The sequence below is a fragment of the Coenobita brevimanus genome, chromosome 98 (assembly GCF_032717465.1).
Source record: "Coenobita brevimanus isolate Jiangsu-jjx chromosome 98, ASM3271746v2, whole genome shotgun sequence".
NCBI classification, from domain to species: Eukaryota; Metazoa; Arthropoda; class Malacostraca; order Decapoda; family Coenobitidae; genus Coenobita; species Coenobita brevimanus.
Window position 1 is genome coordinate 6477501 of NC_137051.1, and position 22960 is coordinate 6500460.

General features: G+C 46.5%; 1 protein-coding gene across 1 annotated transcript in view; it reads left to right on the forward strand.

The window, feature by feature from the left end:
* Window positions 1-22960, forward strand: part of LOC145414182 (semaphorin-1A-like) — a 605630-nt gene that overhangs the window by 336890 nt on the left and 245780 nt on the right. The window lies entirely within an intron of this gene.

Sequence of the window (22960 nt, forward strand, 5' to 3'; positions counted from 1 at the left end):
GGAGAGGAGAATATAAGAAAAAGAGAAGAAAAAGACGAGGACAAAAGAGGAAACTGCGGATACGCGAGAAAAGGGATAGAGACGGAAAACAAAACAAACGCGAAAGAAATAAAAGGAGACAATAAAAACAAGGGATAAAAAGGAAGAGGAAAAGTAGAATTTGCTTTATTATAGTACTTCTTATTTTCTCCCCACTTATTTTCCTGCATTTACCTACATTTTCTGTTTCTCGTCTCAGCTCTTCATCATCTTTTCTTTTTCCTGTCTCCCTTCTTCATCTCTAATGGATTTCAGTCATATGCAAGAATTCAGCACTCTTACCTTCACCCTCTTTCTTTCGAGGCCTGCGTTTTTTTCCTCTAGGCAGTGTATCTCTCTCTCTCTCTCTCTCTCTCTCTCTCTCTCTCTCTCTCTCTCTCTCCTGGCACACTCTCTCACTCTCTCCCTTTCAGCAGGCCACTTTCCCCGCCTGCCTGCTCGCGTCTCTCTCTCCATCTCTCGTCTTTTGTGGGGCAACAGAGGAGAGTAAAGTCCGCCCTCTCAGCCTTTTCATTGCTGTGTTTGTCTTGCCCTCCCCCCTCCCTCTCCGCTCTGCTGGGGAATGTGATGATGATGGTGGTGGTGGTGGTGGTGATATGATGGTGAAAATGGTGATGGGACAGTTTGAAAGAATGAATTATTATTGTGGTGGATGATGGTTACAGAAAGTTGATGGTGATGGTGGTGATAATATTATGGTGAGAAGATGTGGTGTTGGTGACGGGAGAATGGGAACCAGTGATGGCGATCTTGGTTGTGATGAAGGGAACGGAGAGGGTGATGATGATGGTGGGAGCTTGTGGTGACAGACGGGGAAGCTGTTGTTTTATCCTTCCTCTCCCGGGGTTCCTTTCAGCTTTAGAATAAACCAGAATCAGGTTCCAGAGTGACTGAAATGTTTTATCGAAGTTCCGTAAGTTTTAAGAATTTCAGTGACAGGGATTTTTCTTCACCATCATAAAATCCAGTGATAGTTGATAGAAAAACCAACTGAATATAAATCACTGAGATGTTTAAGGAAAGTTGTGGCGGAGTGGTGGTTGAGGGAAAGGGTGTTTGTGGTGGGAAGGGCAGTTGTGGTAGCAGTGTGTGTGTGGTAGTGGAGGAACAAATGATGGTGGTGGTGTTGATAGCGGTGAGCGAAGAGTAGCGGTGTTTGTGTGGATTGGGAAACACTGATGGTGATGTTGCAATAGTAGTAGTGGTGGTGGTGGTGGTGGCGGTGGTGGTGGTAGTGGTGGTGGTGGTAGTGGTAGTGGTGGCGGTGGTAGTGGTGGTAGTGGTGGTGGTGGTGATGGTGGTGGTAGTGGTGATAGTGTTTTTATTAGCATTACCAATGGCAACTACTCGTACAATAGCCATAGCAGTAATAACAATAGCCGTAGGAAAATGAACAGCAGCAGTGTCAGAATCAGTAGTTAAAGCAGCAGGAACAATAGCAGCAAGAAAATGGATAGCAGAAGCGTCAGAATCAGCATTTGCAGTAAGGCAGCCTACCCCAGATCAAGACGGACCAGGCACTGATATTGAGACAACCTGACGCATCTCCAGATTACTAATTTTACGCGGCTCAGATTCTCCCAGCTGCAGATAGCACTAGGAGGAGGGGAGGGGAGCGTCTGGGGGCTGTGGGGGGCAGATCCAGGTGGGAGGAGGGGGGGGGTCTGGACGGTGAGCTGAGATAAGACTGAGAAGGATTGCTTGGAGCTGGTGAAAGAAGGTTTGGTGTGGGGGAGGGGGAGGGGGATGGAAGGGAAGCAGCTGAAAGAGGGTTTGGCAAGGGGTTCAGAGAGAGAGAGAGAGAGAGAGGGGGGGGTGCGGAGAGGATAGTCAAGACTCCAGTTGGTGAAAGGAGGTTGGAGATGGGGTGTAATGGGGAAAGACTGGAAAATGGTAGGACAGTATGGAAAAACAAAAATTCCCAAACAACAACAACAACAACAGCAAGACCCCAAGGAGCCAAGGACTGTGGGTGGGGAAGAGAGCCAGAACATTGGAGCCACACCCCCTCCCTGGCCCCCCTATCCCTATGCCAGCAGACGGTGGGAATCAAGGGACACTCCTATTATTTCGCTACGCTGAGTCCACTTGCTGTATTTTACTCTATGTGGGGGCGTTCGGAAGGGGAAGGGGTGAATGGTAGGGAGGAGGGGATGAAATGGGGAATTGAGAAGGAAAGACGAGGGCACATGGAAAGAAACAAGGGGGAAGAGAGAACAGGTTGAGAAGAAGAAAAAGGATTGAAAAGACAGAAATAAGAAGAGAAAAATGAAGAGTGAGGGGTGAGGAGGAGGGGATGAAATGGCGAATTGAGAAGGAAGGGAGCAGATGGGAAGAAACGAATGAGGAGAAAGCAGGGAGGAAGAGGGCAAAGAAGGTGAACATATGAAAGAAGAAAAAGGATCGAAAAGAGAGAAATGCAAACAGAAAAGTGAAGTAAATAGAAGCGAGGGGAAAGAAATGAAAGGGTGAAACAGAGTACAATAGGAGAGAAAAATAAGGAATATAAGGGAACAGATGAAATGGAGTCGAATGCAAGAAGATTGGAGACGAAGATGTGGGAGGTAAAAGTGAGGGAATGGTACAGGAAGGCAGAAAACATGTAGAAAACGGAAGAATAAAAAGGGGATAATGAGGTAAATATAGACAGAACGAAGAAAGGAGTAGAAAACCAGAAGAGATAAGAGAGGAGAGGAGAAGATAAAGGAAATAAAAAAAGATACAGGCTGAAGAAAATGGTTGAAAGGAAGAAGATGGAGGCGAAATCTTGGAGACAGTCTTATTATATCTGGACGCTGAGACCAGTTTGCTGTATTTTCTTTTATCAGGAGGAAATGGGGGAGGAGACGAGGCGAAAGAGAAATAGAAGAGAGGGAAAAGAACGGATGGTAAAAAGAAAATAATGGAAGGAAATACAGGTAAAACAGAAAATGGAAAATAGAAGGCTTACGGCTGATATGATAGAAAAATTAAAAGGGAGTTGAAAGGAAGAAGAGGGAAGAGAAAAAAAGAACAAATAGAAAGAAAGGAAGGAGAATGGAAACAGAAGAGAGGAAGCAGAGGGAACAGGGCAGCTGTGGTGGTGAAAAGAGATGAAAGGAAGAAGAGTTGAAGGAGTATCGGAGAGGGAAGAAGGGGAAAAAGAAAGAAGAAGAAGAAAAGCATGACGATGAATATGGAAAGAGGAGGAAGTTATGATTGGAAGTTAAAAAAGAAAAAAGCACTGAAGAAAGGAGCTAAAAGAGCGCAAAGAAAACCAAGTCGACGAAAGGAGACTAGGAGGAAGCCGAGTACGGTGAGGAGAGGGGGTTCCGAAGAAGAAGAATAGGATGAGCCAGATCGCCGCCACGCTGGGTGTCTGTCCCACTTCCTTCAGCCGCTTCCTGCTGTTAACAAGAGGCGTTCACCATATGCTTAGATGATCCTGCTGACGGTTGTAGTTGGGGATGGGTGATAGTGGTAGTTAGTGGGGATGGATGGTGGTAGGGATGGTGGTTATTGCTCGTAGGGTGCTGGCTGTTGGTGGTAGTTGATGGTAATAGATAGTGGTAGGGCTGGGTGATGGCGATGGTTAATACTAATGGATGCTGGTAGTGCTGTTTGATGGTGGTAGTTTGTGGGGCTGGATATTTTTTTTTCCATAGGGGAGTGGTTGTTGTGGTAGAGGTGGTTGATGGTGGGGGTTAACGGTGTTGCAGTGGTGGAAGGGGTGGTGATAACTGGTAGGGATGGCTGTTGGTGGCGGCGACGAAGGTGGTAGGTAATAACAGGGATGGGTGAAAGTAATGGTTAATGGTAGCAGTAGGGAGTAGTTAACGGTAGTAGTGGGGGTAATGATGATAGTAGTTAGCCTCGTTAGCTCCAGGACGTCTTTTTATTACACTGTTACTTATGGACGATTTTATGTAGCACAGGAGAGACCACCTTAGACTGAATGAGTTAGTGTTGTCTGCTTGCAATTCCTTTGTACCTCCTCGTAGCTATAACAAATCGTATCTTTAGCAAAAAAATAGATTTGTTATGGATGATTGGTGATGGAAACTTAACAATGGAGGGGCAGTTAAGATTGCTGTATAGTGATATGTTGATAGTAGTTGATAGTATGGTAATCACTAGTTCAGAACGTGTTGTAGGTATGTCATAGAAGCGATAGACTTGTAACAATAATAGCTGTAGTCCAGTGTTGGTATTTTTAGGTAGAGATTGGTGGTTGACATGTGGTGGTGGTGGTGGTGGTTACAGAGGTTGTGTAGGACAGGCAAGTGTCTCTGGCTTAGAAAGTGGTGGGAAAGTATTAGAACGTTGGTGGTTGTGGTAGGGTTAGTGGTCGTTGTGGTAGGGATTGTGGTTGTAGTTGTGGTTGGGGGCTGGTTGGTAGAGTATGGGAGGGTAATAGTCTAACCACCCTAATTGGCGGCTATTACTAGGCTATTAGGAGTTATTTAGGGCAAGGTAGAGGCCGTAAGGGAAGGGGAGAAATGGAGGATGGGTAGGGAGGGGAAGGACAGAGAAAAGATAAGGACAAGGACGTGAAATTAATGAAGATGGGATAGGGAGAAGAGCAGTGGGATAGAGATAAAAATGGAAGAATAGGAAGAAGGATGAAGAGGTAGAGCAACGAAGATAGGAAGAGGGATAGAAACATAATGAAGATGGAGTAGGGAGGGATCGAGAAAAAGAGAGAAGAGGCGGGGGAAGGAAGGATAGAGAGAGAATGGAAAGGTGGATTGAGAGGGAGGGCAGGGACTACGGGGGAAAAAAAAAAAGTATGATGGATTATGACAACAGAAGGATGGAAGGATAAAGAAGGGAGGGAATGATGGTGAGACGGAAAAGCTTAACTAAGAAGAAGAATAATGGGAAGAGAAGCAGGATGTAAATATTGGGAATGGAAATAAGGAAATTGACTATGGAAAATAAGGGAAGCCATGGAATAAGAAGAGCAAAGATGGAAGAAGAAAAAAAAAAGGTGATGGAGAGAATAGGTACATTATGGGTTTGAAGAAGTAATATTAGTAGGAATGGGTAGTTGGCAAGATAGGATTGTTTTGAGAATAAGTAGGAAAGGGGAAGGATAATTAGAAGAGAAACATGGTTAATGCTAGGTGTCGAAAGGGAGAAGTAGGAGGGGAAGAGGAAGATGGAAAGGGAGAGAGAAACGGGAGGATGATTATTAAGATAGAGAGAGAGGGTGGGGGAGAGGGGAGTGACTGGATAGAGAGGGAGAGATGGTAGATAGAGTGGGTAATGATGGAAGAGGTAATGGTAGGGGAGAAATGACACTGATGAAGCAGGAATAGGGTACGATGGTAAGAGTGGAGAAGAATGAGAAAGAAACTTAAAGAACTTACCAGTAAAGAGGTGAACTGACAAGAAACACATGCAAAACGTAGTATACAGACGCTTTAGGACCACAATGAAGTACCTCATTTCCGAAAAAATATATATAGTAATGGGTGACAGACGGACAGGGCTGCTGCAAGAGATGCTCCCGGAGCGAATAAATGAGAAAGTACGTGTATAGAAGCATAGAAGACAGGAAAGTATATAAAGGGAAAACAGTTTTAAGTTGGTAAAGTAAGGGTGAAGGTGGAGGTGAAAGGGGTAATGAAGAATATGCATGTGGAGAAGAAATATTTAATCAACAAAAGGGAAAATCATTAGTAATTCTAATGAAAAGGAAAGGCAATGATGGTGGCGAAAGGGGTAATGAAGAATGAGGCAGGGTGTGATAAAGGTGTGCAGAGTGACTCCTACACACAGGACAGGTGTTGCGCAGGTGTGGGTGAGGGCTGGTGGGAGGCCAGATGTCGAGTGGGGTGGGAGTGGGTGACGTGCAGCTGTTGGTTGTGGTTGTGAAACGATTGTGGTTGTGAGGTGGCAGGGATGTGGTAGTGGTGATAGACTGTTTTTGTAGTAATGGTGGTCGTGATAAATGAGTGGTTGTGAGAGTTGTGGTCATACTAATGATGATAGAAGAGGGATGAAAAAAAAAATGAGAAATAAAATGGGGGAAGGTGGAATAAGGCAGAAAACATAAAGGAAAAAAATATATAAATATGATCGAGGAGAGGGAAGATGGTGGTGGTGGTGGTGAAGGGGGGAGTGAAGGATGAGGCAGGGTGTGATAAGGGTGTGTAGTGTGACTTCTCCACTCAGGACAGGTGTTGCGCAGGTGTGAAGGTGGGAGACCGGATGTCTAGTGAGGTGTGTGGTGTGCAGCTGTTGGAGTGGTTGCGAGAGGATGTGATTAAGGTGGTAGGATGGTGGTTATGATGGTGGTGATTGGTAATTGTGGTCGTGATAGGTTGGTATATGTGTGATGGTGATATGCTGGTTAATTGTGGTTGTGGTAGATTAGTAGTTGTTATGGTTGTGGTACCAGTTGTGAAGGCAGTTATGTTCGTGGTTGGATTTTGATGGTAGTGGCGGTAGTAATGATGGTATGGGTAGATGTGATGGTTTTGGGGTAAGTGATGAAAGTCGAGGTGGTGAAAAAGGTTTGAGACATCGATTGTGTAGTGTAGATGAAAGTGTGTTTGGCGTCTTTACCGATTGTTAGAAGTTTACTTTTACAGTATTAGTGTTTGTTTCTTTTAGCCTTTGTGGTGCTGGTGGTGGTGGTGGTGTAGAGCATTAGAGATGGCAGGGATAATGGTGGTTTAGGACAGCGTGGTGAGGGGAGCGAGGATGGCATAGGGGTGATGGTGGTGATAGTTGTAACTGTGGTGATGATGGTGGTGATAGTTGTGACTGTGGTGATGATGGTGGTGATAGTTGTGACTGTTGTGATGATGATAATGATAGTTGTGAATATGGTGATGATGATGGTGATGATATTAATGGTAATGCTAATGAAACGGGAAGGTGGTGGTGATTATGATGATTGTGGTCGTATGAAATAGATAGCATAAGAAAACGAAAACATGAATTTAAAAGGTAAGCATACATGACAGTATATACAAATTAAAACGAACAGATTTTGAACCAATTTATAACTGTACAGAACCGACCAATAGAAAGACTGTAAATACAAAGGAAGAAACAAATACAAACACAAAACACCTAACAGGTAGAAAGTACAAACGGACAGTTAGAAAAAAATATGCAACTTGAGGCAACCAAACAGAATACAAGAAACGTAGAAAATTAAGACAGACAGACAAATAGACAAAAAGACCTGCAGTACAAGGAAATGAACAAACTGGGTAGAAAGGGTTGACATGCACAAAGTAACAAAGACAGTGTAAACAAAGACACTGAGAGAGAGAGAGAGAGAGAGAGAGAGAGAGAGAGAGAGAGAGAGAGAGAGGTCGTCCAGGTGTACTAAACTAACTTGCACATCTGTTGTCGGTCCTAATTACTCCCTCTGCTGAATGGACCCAACCAACTACACACCTGCCCTGTTTGTGTTTCTCTCTCTCTCTCTCTCTCTCTCTCTCTCTCTCTCACACACACACACACACACACACACACACACACACACACACACACACACACACACACACACACACACACACACACACACACACACACACACACACACACACACACACCTTTTTCCATTATTTCGCCACATTTTCCCCTCATTCCCATTTCCCTCTCCCTCCTCATTCATACACTCTTCCTCATTTTCACCTCATTTTCTTCACCTCCCGACAACATCTCCGTCCAACAACTGGCGTCATTCCTTTCCTTACTGTTAGGGAATAAAGTGTGAACTAGTCTTGCCTCTCATATAAGAATAAAATCCCATACACTCTCTTGTCTCAGTTTCCATCCCTCACCTCTCCTCCTCACCTCCCACTCATCTCCTCTTCTCTCCCTCCTCTCATACCTCCCTCTCGCTCGCTTCTCCCTCCTCATTACAGCATTTCCATAACAATCTCTCATTTAAGTTGGCCACAGACCGTACACATTCAGCCTATGGTCTCTCTCTCTCCATGGCTCCCACTTATTTACGGATTAGCCTTGGGACGTGGATTAGGATGAGATTTGCTTTACGAGAGAGAGAGAGAGAGAGAGAGAGAGAGAGAGAAACATAAATGGAAATCGGCGAGAAAATACAACGGAGAAAAAGAAAAACTTGGCGAGAGAGGAGAAAAAGTCCTGATGAAAGAAGGATGAATGAAGGCTTGAAGGAAGGCTTGCTGAGTGAAGGAGGGAGGCGCCAGAGAAGTGCTGAGTTCTGCTGATGATATGGAGGCTTGAGTCAGCACGGGGAGGAGGGGGCAAAAAGAAGAGAAGGAAAGGACAAGGGGAGAATGGAGATGATGATGATGATGAAAGAGGGAAATGAGAAAAGGGAAAAAGACTAGAAAGGGATGAAAAAATGAGGACCTGGAAAATGAAAGATGGAGATATGGGGATGAAATGGAGACGAGATAAAAGAACGAAGGTTGGATGGATAGAAAAAGTGAAAGGAGAATGAAAGGGAAATGGGAAGGGGAGGGTAGATAGAGCAAAGGGGTTAGGAAAAGAGAGAGAGAGAGATTAGAATGACCAGAGCGAGGGAGGACGAGGGGAAGATGAGGAAGATGAACACGAGTTGGTTGAAAAGAAAGTCTAAAGGAGAAGTAAATGAAGAGGGTTTAGATGTTGCTTTTTTTTTTTTTTACCGTATCCCTTCGTTACTAGAACACTCTTCCTAAACTTCATAAAACTGTTAAACTTGAGCGGGAACAGAATATAAATAGTGTCGTCGTAATGGATAGGTGAAAATAGAGGAAGGAACAGAAGAGAGGGACGATCGAACGAAAGCAGAAGAGTATGAAGGAGAAAGACAAAGGAAGAAATGAGGAAAGGGAGAGGGAGGAAATGAGAAAAGAGGGGGAGAAAATGAAGGAGTGAACAGAGAGGAAAGAGAGGAGGGGAAAAAAATAGTAAATGAATAGACGAGAGAGAAAAGAAAAATGGCGGAGTGAGAGAGGAAGCCGGGGAGATAGATAAGATAGATGGATGATAGATAGATAGGTAGATAGAAGGGGATTTACCTCCTCCTCCTCCTCCTCTCACACGATCCTCTTTAGACCCTGCTTCTCTTCCCGTTTTCTTTTTACTGTAAGCTTTATCGTCGTCCTCAGCTTTTATTTTATCGCTCATTTTTTATCATTCTCATCTATTTTTTATCCTCTTATCTCCCTCCTACACGCACACATGGACACAGTGATATTTTAATTAGTGCCATTATCATCGTTATCTCCTTTAATTTTGCACACACACACACACACACACACACACACACACACACACACACACACACACACACACACACACACACACACACACACACACACACACACACACACACACACACACACACAGAGTCGTATTATCGCTAGTGATGTCATCATTTTCTTGTCATCATCATCATCATCATCATTCAGTTCCTTGTTCCCTCCCCTACTTGTCCTCCCTGTTTTTCCTTATCCCCTGCCGTTTCTTCAACCTTTCCCCCTTCTTCCCCTTTAGTTCTTTCATTTCCTCCTTTCCTCTCTTCTCTCCCCTTATATTTTCCCCTTCACCTCCACTTCCCCTTCTGCTCTGTTCTGATCTTTTCCGTCTTTGTTTCCTACACTTTTAGTCTTTACTCCCATATTTTCGTCTGCTTTCTCGTATTTCTTTCTCCTCTCTCGTCTCCTCTGGTCTCCTGCCTATCTTAATATTCGCGTCTCGTCATGTGCCTCCATAAAGGCGACTGTTACTTCTTATTCTTAGGGATTTCGGCCGTAAAGGCGATGCGAGGTCGTGAAGTCTTTATTTCCCCCTCCTGACACTCCCCCCCCCCCAGCAGAGCCTCTGCAGTGGAGGGGGAAGGGGAAGAGGAGAGGGAAGGGGACGGGGACGAAGGATAGGAGGAGGGATGGATGGATGCATGGATGGGGAGGAGAGGTGGATGATGTACAAGGTCAGTAGAAGCAGATTGATGGATGGATGGGGAGGGGGGTGTTGATGATATTTAGGTTTAGTAAAGGTAGATTGATGGATGGATGGATGGGGGAGAGAGAGAGGGATGAAATAAAGGCTAAGTAGAGAGAGAGGGATGAAATAAAGGATAAGTAGAGAGAGAGAGAGAGTTGGTGTGAGGTCCAGTGCAGGATGTTTACCTTTCTGTGTCCTGGGTGTGAAGTGGCAGAGGACAGACACATGGGCTGGCATAGGAAAGCCCATAACAACACACACACACACACACACACACACACACACACACACACACACACACACACACACACACACACACACACACACACACACACACACACACACACACACACTACACACTTACACACGCACACTACACACTTACACACACACAATTACACACTTATAATGACCGCTGAGCCTGTGAGTTTCAATACACACTAGAACGCCGAAAGGGAAGCAAGATGGCAAGGTAGCTACATAGATAAAGAAATAGATGGTAGATGAAGAAATAGATAGATGGGTTGAGAAATATAGAGTTTGAGATTAAATAGAAAGAAAAATTGAAAGGTAAATTGATGGATGTATGTGGATAGATAGAAATATAAGGATAAGTGAAATTAGAGATAGATAAAGTAATTGATAGATTAGTGAAGTTTTATTATTATGCCGAGGAGGGATTTTTGGAACTGAGGGGTTCACACACACACACACACACACACACACACACACACACACACACACACACACACACGCTTTCTCTTTTTCTTATTTCAAGTTTGTGAAAGTTTGTTGCAAAAAAACGTGAACACAAATATAAAGACAAAACCCAAGACTGACACTTGGGTTAGGTAGTTCTCTCTCTCTCTCTCTCTCTCTCTCTCTCATTTTTTCTTTTCTCTACCATCATCGTATTTCTCCTTTTCCATCTTTCTTCACGTCTTTTCATCTTTCCCTTCATCTATTTCTCTCCCTCACCCTTTCTCTCACTCTCCTTCCCACTCATTACCTTTCCTCTCCCTTCCTTCCTCCCTAATGTTCTTTCCCACCCCTCCCCTCCTCCTCCCACTCTCCCCCATCTCTCTCCTGCAAGAAGTATACCCACAAATTGATATCGTGTTTAGTGAAGATACAGCAGTTTCCTCCCTCCCTCCATCCCTTCTTCCTTCCATCTCTCCCTCCCTCCCCCCCTCCCTTCTTCCTTCCATCTCTCTTCCTCCCTCCCTCCCTGCCCGTAACTCCTGACCCTTCACACGTACACACCCCCAGTCCCTCACACTTCCAGCCTCACTCCCTCCTCATCTTTCCATTACCCCCTCCCATTTACCTCCCCTTCCTCTCTTAGCTTCACTACCTCCCTGTCTCCTCTTCCATTTCCTCCCACACCTTCTGTCTCCCTCTGGTTCACTTTCCTCTCTCCCATCAGCATCAGACCCTTCCACTCCCAACCTCCCTCCCTCCCTCTCTCCCACCCCTCATCTCCCGCTTTCACATCCTTCCCTCCTTCCATCATTTTCCCTGCATCTCTCCATCCCGTTCTCTCCCTGCCTCCCACGCTACTCTCCCTGCCTCCCACACCTTTCTCCCTGCCTTCCACACTTCTCTCCCTGCCTCCCACGCTTCTCTCCCTGCCTCCCACACCTTTCTCCCTGCCTTCCACACTTCTCTCCCTGCCTCCCACACCTCTCTCCCTCCCTCTCTGATGTGCTCCTGACCCCTCACACTCCCAAGACACTCATTATTCCCATCCTGTTAGTTCAGACAAGATTTCTCCCCGCTCCTCTTTACTCTTCTCTCAGCCTTTCATCTCCTCTGCTTTGATCTCCTTTTCCCCCATCTCGCGTCATCGTTCTTCTCTTCTACCTGCCCTTTCACCTGTCTTCTTTTTATCTCATCATCATCATCCGCCGCTTTTGGCACTTTCTCTTCTCACATTTTTAGCCTCCCTTCCTCATCCTTCTTCTCTCCCTCTCACTTTTTTCCCTGCCTTTTTTCCTCTTCCACTTTTCCCCTCCTCTTCCCTCTTCATTTTCCCTTTTCATTCTCTTTCTCGTCTCCCATCTCTCTTTTCTCCCATCATTTTTCTTCTTCCCTTTCCCAGTGTTTCCTTAATTTCCTTTTTTTTTTTTCCCCTTCCCATTCTCCCATTTCTTTCATCTCTTCCCTTTCCCTTTCCTCCATCCTCCAATTTTCCCCTTCTTCCCTCCGCCGTTTCCCTTCATATTTACTTCCCTCTTTCCCCCGTTTCCCCTCATGTTTCCTCCCTTCTCTCCATTTTCCTCCCTCCTCCCCTCCATGTGCCCAGGCTAACATAATACCCTGCCCCTTGACCCGGGATCTGGGAGACGCCCTAGGGAGAAAGAGAGAGAGAGAGAGAGAGAGAGAGAGAGAGAGAAAGAGAAAGAGAGAGGCTATCTGTATCTCTTCATTGTGTTAATTGCTGTATATGAAAACCATGTAATTATCAGTATGGCAAGCAACGTGTGTATAATTAATATGGCACTATTAAGTAATCGTATTTTTCTTTACAGGTATGTGGAAAATCATCAAGAAAGGCAGAGACGGGAGAAAGGTAAGTAGAGGGAAGTAAAGGAGAGAAATGAAGGGGAAAAGGGATTGAAGGGTAAAAATTGGAAGATAACGCAGGAGAGAGAAGAAAGAAGGCAAGGAAGTAGATTAGATAGATAGATTGATAGACAGATAGATAATAATAGGAAAAGGTCAAGAAGGAAGGCGGGGTTAGGACAAAGAGAAGGAGGGAGGGGGTGGTAGGAACGAAGGAAGGGAGAAAGAGAAGTATACGTGGAGTAAGAGGGAAGTGTGTGGAGACAGAGGGGTAGGGAGAGGGAGGAAAGCAAGAGAGAGGGAGGAAAGCAAGAGAGAGGGAGGGAGAGGGAGGAAAGCAAGAGAGGGAGGGAGAGGCAGGTGTGGTTGCCTAGGGCGTAGTGAGCTGGCAAAATAAAAAGTGGCCAGGTTGGTAGTTGTGGTGGTGTGGTAGAGACTGTGATGGTGTAGCAGTTGTGGTGGTGGTGGTTTTGGTGTTGTTGATTTGGTGGTTGTGGTGGTGTTGTAAATGTAGTGACTGTTTTTGCTGTGGTAGAAGCTGTGGCGGTGCAGTAATTGTGGTCATGGTGGCTGTGATTGTATGGTAGTGGGGTAGTTATGGTGGTTATGGTAGTCATTGTACTTGCCATGGTGTTGGGAGAAGTTATGGTGACGATGTTGGTAACGTTAGACTGAGTGGTGGTAGTGATGATGGTGATTGTAATGATAGATTTCGTGGTGGGGATAGTGGTGATAGTGGTAGTTACTGTGATGGGTTGCTGGTAGTATAGTAGTAGTTGTTATTGTTGTGGTTGTAGTAGTAAGGATAGACACGGATACGGTTATAGATGTGAATGTTGTGAGTGATTGTTGTAGTTGTGGTAGTTTATAAGTGATTCATAAAAAGTGGAAATTGAATGACATGTAGGGGAGTAAATGAAGATAAGGAAAAAGGAAAAGAGAGAGGAAGAGGAGGAGGAGGAGGAGGGGACTAGAATGAGTGAGGAACGGAAGAGAAAAATGAGTGGAGATAGAAAACATGACGGGGAATATATAACAGAGTGAGGACGATGTTGATTATGAGGAAGTAAGGATAAGAAGAGGGGGGGGAAGAAATATAGAAAAGGATTAAGAGAGAGAGAGAGAGAGAGAGAAGGGAAAGAAGAGAGGAGCGGAGAGGCGAGGAGAGGAGGGGAAGGGAGAAATAAACCCGGGGGCCAGAACTGACCTCTACCGGACAGGTGCACTCCCCCTCCCTCTCCCTTTCCCTCCCTTCCTCCCTCTCCCTCTCTCCTCGATGGCCAGTCCCTCTCCCTCTCCCTATCTCCTCGATGACCAGTCCCTCTCTCTCACTCTTACTCTCCCTCCCCCACCCTCTGCCTTTCCTCCATCCTCTCCCTCTGTCCTCGATAACCAGTCTCTCTCCTCACCCTCCTCTCCCTCCCCGCCTTCTCTCCCTCCCTCCCTCCCTCCCTCCCTTCCCTCCCTCCCTCTCCCTCTCTCCTCCCATCCCAGCCTCTCTCCTCCCATCCCTGCCTCTCTTCTCCCATCCCTGCCTCTCTCCTCCCATCCCTGCCTCTCCCCTCCCATCCCTGCCTCTCCCTTCCCATCCATCCCTCTCTCTTCCCATCCCTCCCTCCCTCCTCGATGACCAGTCCCTCTTTCACTCCCATCTCCTACTTTACTCCTCTTCCTTACTTATCGCTCTCCTTTCTCCCCCTCTCCCTTCTTACTGACTAGTCTCTCTCTCTCTCTCTCTCTCTCTCTCGTTTCTTTTAATACCCCTCTCTCTCGTTTCTTTTAATACCCCTCTCTCTCCATCTTCCTCTTCATCCGTCTATCCCCATCTCCCCTCCTCCGTTTCCTCCCCCTCCCTTCCCCACCACTGACCAGTTTCTTCAGACCACTACCCCTGTCCCTCTCCCCCCTCCATCTCCACTTCCTTCCCTCTCTTCTTTTCCTCCCTGCTTTGCTGACCACTCACAAAAGCTCCCTCCCTCTCCTCCCTCCCTCTCCCCCTCCCTCTTCCTTGCATCCTTCCTTCTCTTCCTCACCCTTCTCACCTCACGTTCCCCATCTCCCCACCCTTCCCTCTTCTCCACCACCTCCTCGTCTTCATGTGTCCTCTCTCACCTCAAGTTTCCCACCTTTCCTCATCTCCCCCTCGCTCCCACTTTCTCTCACCGTCAGTCCTCTTTTGCACTCCCCCTTCCCTCCCTGCACTCCCCCTTCGTTCCCTGCACTCTCATCCCCACCCTTCACCCTCAGCCCCTCCCTGCATCCCCCGTTCTCGGTGCACTCACACTCGTCTCCTTGCAGTCCCCCTCGGCCCTCCAACACCCTCTCTCCCAGCACTCCCCGCCTGCTTACCACGCATTACCCTCCCCACCCTCACCTCTGCCTACCTGTCCTGCTGCCGTCACAACAAACCTCACGGCGTCATCTTGTTTCCTCTCGCCTCATCCTCTTGATTATTCTTCCTCTTCTTTTTCCTCTTTCTTCATCCCACATTCTCTTAAACCTCTTTACAACGTTGAACCTATTTGTTACTTGTTTCACGCCATGACCAGTCCATTTTATTAAGCTCAGGCCTATCCTTCTATTTTTCTTCCTTCAATTTCTCTCGATTTTCCACGTGTACTCTTCTTTTGGTACTCTTCCTCTTGTCTCTGCTGGAGGGTAAGAGAAAACAGGGAGTAAATCAAAACTATAACGAGTAGAGAGAAAAGTAGGGGGCAGAAAGTGAGTAGGGAGACAAAGGGAGTGAAAGGGAAAAGGGCGAATATCAGAAAGTGTGTAAGTAAAGTGAGAAGGAAGAATACAGGAAGAAAGAAAAAGAGAGACCGAAGTAAATGTGTGCAAGCGTAAATAAAGATGGATTAAGGGGATGTGGAGGTTTGGAAAGAAGTGAATTACCGACGTGTAAACAGGGGGAAGAGCTGGAAGAAAAACGGGGAGGAAGGGAGAGAAGGGAAAGAATGCAAAGAAGACGGAGGGAAAAAAAAAAAACAGGAAGAGAGATGATAAAGAAGAAAGAGTGAAGGATGGCATAAAAGGAGTGAGGAAAGAAGTTAAGGTGCAAGAATATAAACAAAACGGAAGGCGGAAGGTAAGAGAAGAAAGAGAAGGTAATAAACAAAGAGAAAAGCAAAACAGAAAGAAGAGAAGTGCAAGAATATAAGCAAAAAGAGAGAAGAATAAAGCAAGAGAGAGAGAGACAAGGTAAGATAGATAACTCTAAAGATAAACGAATTAAAAGTATGACATCAAAGTTCACTCACCCTGGACTGTGCTCTCTGGGGCTACCATATCAGGGGGCTGACTACCTCGGGGGGAGGGGGTAGTAGGCAGGGAGGAGGGAGGGGAAGAATGGTGGAGCTAGAAAGGGGGAGGGGGAGGGTATACGTGAGCGGATGGGTAAGTGATGTGGATGGGAGGTGGATAGGGAGGGAAGGGCTGGAGGATGGATGAGAGAAGGGGAGGGGTATATACAGTGGAGAGGAAGGCGAGAGGGAGGAAGAGAAAATGGGTGGAGGGGAGGGGTATACTGTATATGGTGGGGAGGAAGTCGAGAAGGAGAGAGAGAAGTGGGGAGGAAGAGATAATAGGTGGAGGGGAGGGGAGAGGAGAGAAGAGAGGGTGGTGAGAAAGAGAGGTGAGAGGAGGTTGAGAGGGAAGAAATAGAATGATGATGATGATGAAAAGAAAGTTGTAGGAAGGAAGCTGGGAAGAGGGGGAGGCTGAAGGTTAACAGGTAAGAAAGACTGATAGATGAATGGATAGGAAGACAGATACTGTAATTAAGCAGATAGGTAAGATGAGGGAATGGGTGTAAAGGTAACTCGATAGGGATGAAGATTGGTAGGTAGGTGTAGGTAAGTAGGGAATTAGTAGGTAGGGAGGTAAGTAAAGTAGGTAGATACTGTGAGGAGTGGGAGAAACTGGGCAGTGGAGAGAGAGAGAGAGAGAGAGAGAGAGAGAGAGAGAGAAGGGGGGAGGGGAGTGGGGTAAGCAGGTTTGGCGTATAGAAGAGAGAGGCTGGGGGTGAAAGAGGTAGGCTGAGAGGCAGGCAGGCATAAGAAGGTGCGCGGACTGGGAGCGAGGCAGAAGGTAGGTAGGGGTAGGTAGTGTGATAAGCAGGAAGGCACAGCAAGGAAGGTAGAAAAGGCTGTAAAGAAGGTAGATGAAGAGACGAGGGAAACAGTAGGGGAGAAAAGGATGATTTAGAAGTAAAAAGGCAGGCAGGGGAGACAGGCAGGTAAGGGAGCAAGGAGTCAGGCTGGGGAGATTAAGTAGTGGAGGCAGGGGAGCAGGCAGGATAGGGAGGCAGGGGTGTAGCGGGGCAAGGGAGAAAAGGAGATTTCAGGGAGGAGAGGGAGGCAGGGGAAGCAGAGATCTGGCAGAAGAGGGAGGCAGGGATGTAGGGAGGGAGTCTGGGGAGATAGGCAGAGATATAGGGAGGGAGACTGGGGAGACAGGCAGAGATATAGGGAGGGAGACTGGGGAGACAGGCAGAGATGTAGGGAAGAAGGAGAGATTACGAAGGCTTTGAACATAGGCAGGTAGGCAGGGGTGGTATGGGCAGGGGAGGTAGGCAGGGGGCGGCAGTCAAACAGGTTTATAAAACAAGTTGGGCTGACGCAGTGTTGGTCAGGTGTATTGACCCCCCCTTCCCTCTCCCCCTTTCTCTCCTTCACTCCTCTTTCCTTTATTCCTGCTCCTCCTCCTTCAGTCTTCTTCTTCACTCCTCTTTTTCCTTCACTTCTTTTTCTCCTTCATTCCACCTTCAGTCTTCCTTGACTTCTCTTTCTCCGTCATTCCTCCGTTATTCTTTCCCTCATAATTTCTGTATGACGCTGCCATCAGTTACTCAATGCTTAGTTAATTAGTAGCTTCACTCACATTGCTATTTTCTACTTTTGTCATCATGCTATCAGTCCTGCAAAGGTGTTGATGCTACCCATTTTGCTGTACGGCATATTGCAGATTTCTTCGAAGCTTTGGGTATAAACCTTATGCTATGCTATGCTGTCTTACCATTTAACTTCAGTAATTAGACGACATTTTTGGCAAACCATAATATGTGACAGTTCTCTATGAAACTCATGTTCAAACGAAAGCATTTTTCTTTTTTCTTTTCTGGATATGCTTTATAAAGTGTCATGCAAGTTAACCCCATCATTTGCTCAAAGTTGTAAGTCTTACTTCTCTTATTAACACTATAGTACCAAAAAGACTCTCTCTCTCTCTCTCTCTGTCTCTCTCTCTCTCTCTCTCTCTCTCTCTCTCTCTCTCTCTCTCTCTCTCTCTCTCTCTCTCTCCCCGCCTTCTTGTCCTGTCCAGTTCCCTTCCACTCCACTACCCGCACCCACACCCTGTGATAAACCTACGCCCATCCTTACACCCACACCCACACTTTAATGGCACCTATATCACTCCACACTTATACCCACACCATTATGACACCCCCTGTACTTACTGTGTTCTCACACATTTTATATATTTGCACTTACACCAACGCTTGTGCTTCTAGGCTACTCCCTTAGCCACACTCAACCCTCATACTCATCCACATCCCTTATTTCTCCAGTCATACCCCTATATATATATATATATATATATATATATATATATATATATATATATATATATATATATATATATATATATATATATATTCACTGTCCACACATTCACCCGTCACTACAACTACTCCGGCTTACACCGGATCAAGCGCACTCATTCAGGCGCGCGCACACACACACACACACACACACACACACACACACACACACACACACACACACACACACACACACACACACACACACGCACGCACGCACGCACGCACGCACGCACGCACGCACGCACACACACACACACACACACACACACACACACACACACACACACACACACACACACACACACACACACACACACACACACACACACACACACACACACACACACACACACACACACACACACACACATTGTTTCCTTTTATACATGGTGGTCATTACTCACACCCCTAACTGTAATTAAACCTACACAGTTTAGCGCACGCCCACACCTACACCTACGCCCACACCTAGGTACACCCTTAATTAACCTTTTCACCACGAGGACTCTGTTCTTAGCTTCAGAAAGTAGTTTGGCGCTAGTCAGAATAAGAAACGAGTACAACACATATCATAGTTCTGAAAAAATAATGACATTTGAAGTAATACAGTTTTGGTACATTTTCCTATTTCACGGTTATGCAGTTTGTGTTTCACCATTGGCAGTTCTTGTACTTTGTGTTTTCTTAATATTTCTTGAACTCTCCCACCCCTTGTATGAGAAGGAAGGAGAGTTAGCTTGAGTAAGGGTAGGTGGTGGTGATGATGATGAGGAGGAGGAGAAGGAGGAAGAGGAGGAGGATGGTGATGACGGTTATGGCCAAATGCTGAAACTGGTTATTGTGAAGGTAAAATCAGTATATGAGTATAGTAAACAAATATCTATACTCATACACCCACACCGATCCTACGACATACACACCCTTATATTTACACCCACATCCTGGTATCTACATCCACACTCTTACATCCACGAGAGTAACATCCACATCCACTCTAATCCATTCATACCCATATATCTCACCCACCCCTTTCACCCACACACACACATCCCTTTTGCACCTACGCTACCACCACATCAAAATTACCCAGATACACACTCACGTACATACACACATACACATTCACTCACATATACCTCTAGATCTGCCCACAGATATACTTATCACCTGCATACACGCACCCACACCCAAATCCAGTTCTACACACACACACACACACACACACACACACACACACACACACACACACACACACACACACACACACACACACAATTACGTCCACACCCTCGAAGATAATCCCCGAAAGGAAAGGAGAGGAAAAAAAGAAGGAAAAATAAGAGAAGAGAAGGAAAGTGAGAGCAGAGATGCGGAGGTGGAAGGGGGAGGGGGAGGGTCAGATGTGGAGGAAAGATGAAGAGGAAGATGAGAAAAATGGTGCAGAGGGAGGAGGGAGGGAGGGAAACAGAGGTGTGGAGAGAGAGAGGGGGGGGGGAGTGAGTGAGGCAAGCTAGGGTTCACGGTCAGGCAGTGCCGGGGGGCCTGGGTACCCTTGTAACTCCTCCAGCCCTACATCTCTAGCTCCCTCCCTCTCCCCCAGCCTGCATCAATCCCCCCTCCTCTTTCTGTGTGTGTGTGTGTGTGTGTGTCTTCCCTCTCCCCTTTCTCTCTCTCTCTCTCTCTCTCTCTCTCTCTCTTCGTCTTCTTCCCCTCCATATTATACTCTCCCTCATTGTGCAAAAGAGAATGGAATACGAGGAAGGGCAGGGAGCAGAGATTCAGAGAAGAAAGGAGGAGGTGGAGGAGGAGGAGGAGGAGGTATAAATAAGAGAATTAAGAGGCAAGAGACACTGTGTTGGGGGAAGGGTGGAGATGAGATAAGAGGGAGAGGGGTGGGGGAAGGGAGGGAGGGAGAGGGGAAGGAAGAGTAGCAGACAGCGGGCCGCCTCTTCCCTCCTTCTCTCCCTTCCCTCCCCTCCCCCTTTACCCTCTCCTCTTTCTTTTCCTCTCTTCCATCTTTCTTATCGTTCCTTCTCATTTCCCCTCTTTCTTCCTTCTCTCCTTTCCCTCTCTTCCTATGCGCCCCTTCCTTGCCCCTCCATCCCTTCCTTCCTGTCTCCCTTCCCTCCCCCCTCCTGTCTCCCTTCCCTCCCCCCTCCTGTCTCCTTTCCCTCCCCCTTCCGTCTTCCATCTCCTCCTCCTCCGTTCTCCATCCCCTCCCTCCTCCGTTCCCCCTCCTCCTCCGCAGATCATAACAGTCATGCAAGGAAAAGTGAGGGAATTGGTGCTGGAGGAGAGATGGAGAAGATGGAGGAAAGGGAGAAGAAAGGAAGGAGGGCAAGAAGCGTGAGAGAGAGAGAGAGAGACTGAGAATGAAGTACTCTCTGTAATTATTGCATCCGCCTTCTCCGGTCTTTCATCCCTCCCTCCCTTCTTACCTCTCTCCCACCTTCAATTACTCTCTCCATCCCTCCCTCCCTTTGGCCATCCCTCCATTATTTACCCTTCCTTTCCATCATTGTCTTCTTCCCTTCCATCTGTACATCTTCCCTTTTATTCTTTCTTTCACCCTTATCTCATTCTAGTAGTTCAGTTACTCTTCTAGGAGCTGCCTAGCATGGGCCAACCGGCCTACTGCAGTTATCTTCTTATGTTCTTATCTTACCTATCATTCCTCACTTCCATCCGTCTTTCCCTCCATCATTTCGTTCTTCTGACACTCCTTCACTCTCCTTATGTTTACATTCTAGAGATAGATGGATCGATAAATATAGACAGACGTAGAGACACAGACAGACGGAGAAGGAGCGCTACCATATATTGCTTATCTCTTCCCTTTTGCACTCCTCCCTTTCCTGTCTGTCAGGTCCCTCCCTCTTCCTTTTTTATCCACTCATTTCCTTTCCTAGCTCCTTTAATCATTTGTCATGCTTCCCTCCCACACCTTTCCTTCCTCCCTCCCTCCCTCCCACGCCTTCCCTCCTTCTTCTCACTGCCTTTTTTTCATCCCTCATATAACTTTCCTTCCATTCCCTCATTTTGCGTACTTTTCTCACTTCCTGCTACACTTACCCCTCTTTCTCCCTCATGCAACTTCCCTCCTTCTCCTTTCATCTGCGTCTCCTTTCTTCCTTTTTTCCCTCACCCTTTCTACCTCCCCCCCTTTCTCTTTCACCTCCCCTCCCTTCCTGCCGTTTCCTCCACACACCTCCCTCCCTCCCACGCCCTTTCATCCCCTGAGGCAAATGCAAGCAAACCTTTCTTCACCTCCCCCTGCCTCCCTCTTCTCTCTCTTCTCTTTTTCCTTCATACTTCCACTTACGTCTTTCTCCTCTTCTCCGATCTTCCATTTGCCTTCTTATTTTCGCGTGTGTTTTATCCATATTTCCTGGTTTTCTTCACCTGCCTGTCACCTTTTCAGTAACTTTTTTTTTTTTTTCTGATTTCATTCTTTCATTTTCATATTTTCATTTCTCCTGTGGTCATGTGTCCATTTTCATCCTTCACAGTTATTATAGTGTCCTCTTTCATTTCTCTGATTTGTCATATTTTATCACATCCTTTCCCGCCTCATTTTCCCCTCATCTACCATATATTCTCTTTCCTTTTTTTCTTTCCTCGCCGCCATGAGTATTGATTGATTGATTGCATTAAAAGGAACATGGCAGCGTAACAAAAAAAGTCTGTTCCACTTCAGTCCTCTTTTGCTCCCTAATTCCCTCTATCCATCAGATGTCTCCACCCCTTCTTTTTTTTCACATTTCCTTTCATTTTTCCCGTCTCCTCTCCTCTCCTCTCCTCTCATTACCCTCCCCCCTTTCTGCTCATCTCTTTCTCTCCTCTTACTCGCTTCTTCTCTTCTCCTAAACTCTCTCCAGATCCTCACCTCAGTCCCTTCTTTCTCTTTTCCTCTTATCTTTCCCCCTTTCTCCTTGTCTTCTGTCTTCGCCTTCCCCAGATGCCCTCATCACCTATATCTACCCTCCTTTATTCACTTCTCTCGTTTCCCCTCTACTTTATTATTATTGCTGTTATTATTATTATTATTATTAGTAGTAGTAGTAGTAGTAGTTTCTTTTCATAAATTTAACTCCATTCCCTTTCCTTCATTATTCTTTTCCACTCTTTCTTCCCACCCCACTTCTTTCCTCCTGAGTCTCTCTTTCCTCCCCAAATCCACTTCTCCTGGACCAATCCCTCCCAAGCAGTAAGCATCCTTCCCATTGGCCGGCGCCGGACCAATGGCGTGGGCCGGATGAGTCACACGCAACAAAGTGCAGTCCGGTTTTTGAGGATTTACGGCCACCTCCTCTTCACTCTCTCGGCCGGAACACAAAAGCCTGTCAGCGGGGGACGGTTGTTTTATATCCGGACTGTGATTAAGGTACGATGGAGTCTGGATCAGATAGCGGTTGGGTACGGTTGAATTCGGTTGGGTCCGGTTGGGGTTAAAGGTGTTGCCGGATTTGGGTTCGGTTTAGATGAGGTCACGGCTGGGTTCAGATTGGTATGATTGAGACTAATACTTCTATTCGGTTGGGTCCGGATGAGATTGGGATATTTGGGTGCAGACGAGGTTGGGATATTTGGTTCCGGATGACTTTGGGATGTTTGAGTCCGGATGAGGTTGGGACGTTTGGGTCCGGATGAGGTTGGGATGTTTGGGTCCGGATGAGGTTGGGATGTTTGGGTCCGGATGAGGTTGGGATGTTTGGGTCCGGATGAGGTTGGGATGTTTGGGTCCGGATGAGGTTGGGATGTTTGGGTCCGGACGAGGTTGGGATGTTTGGGTCCGGACGAGGTTGGGATGTTTGGGTCCGGACGAGGTTG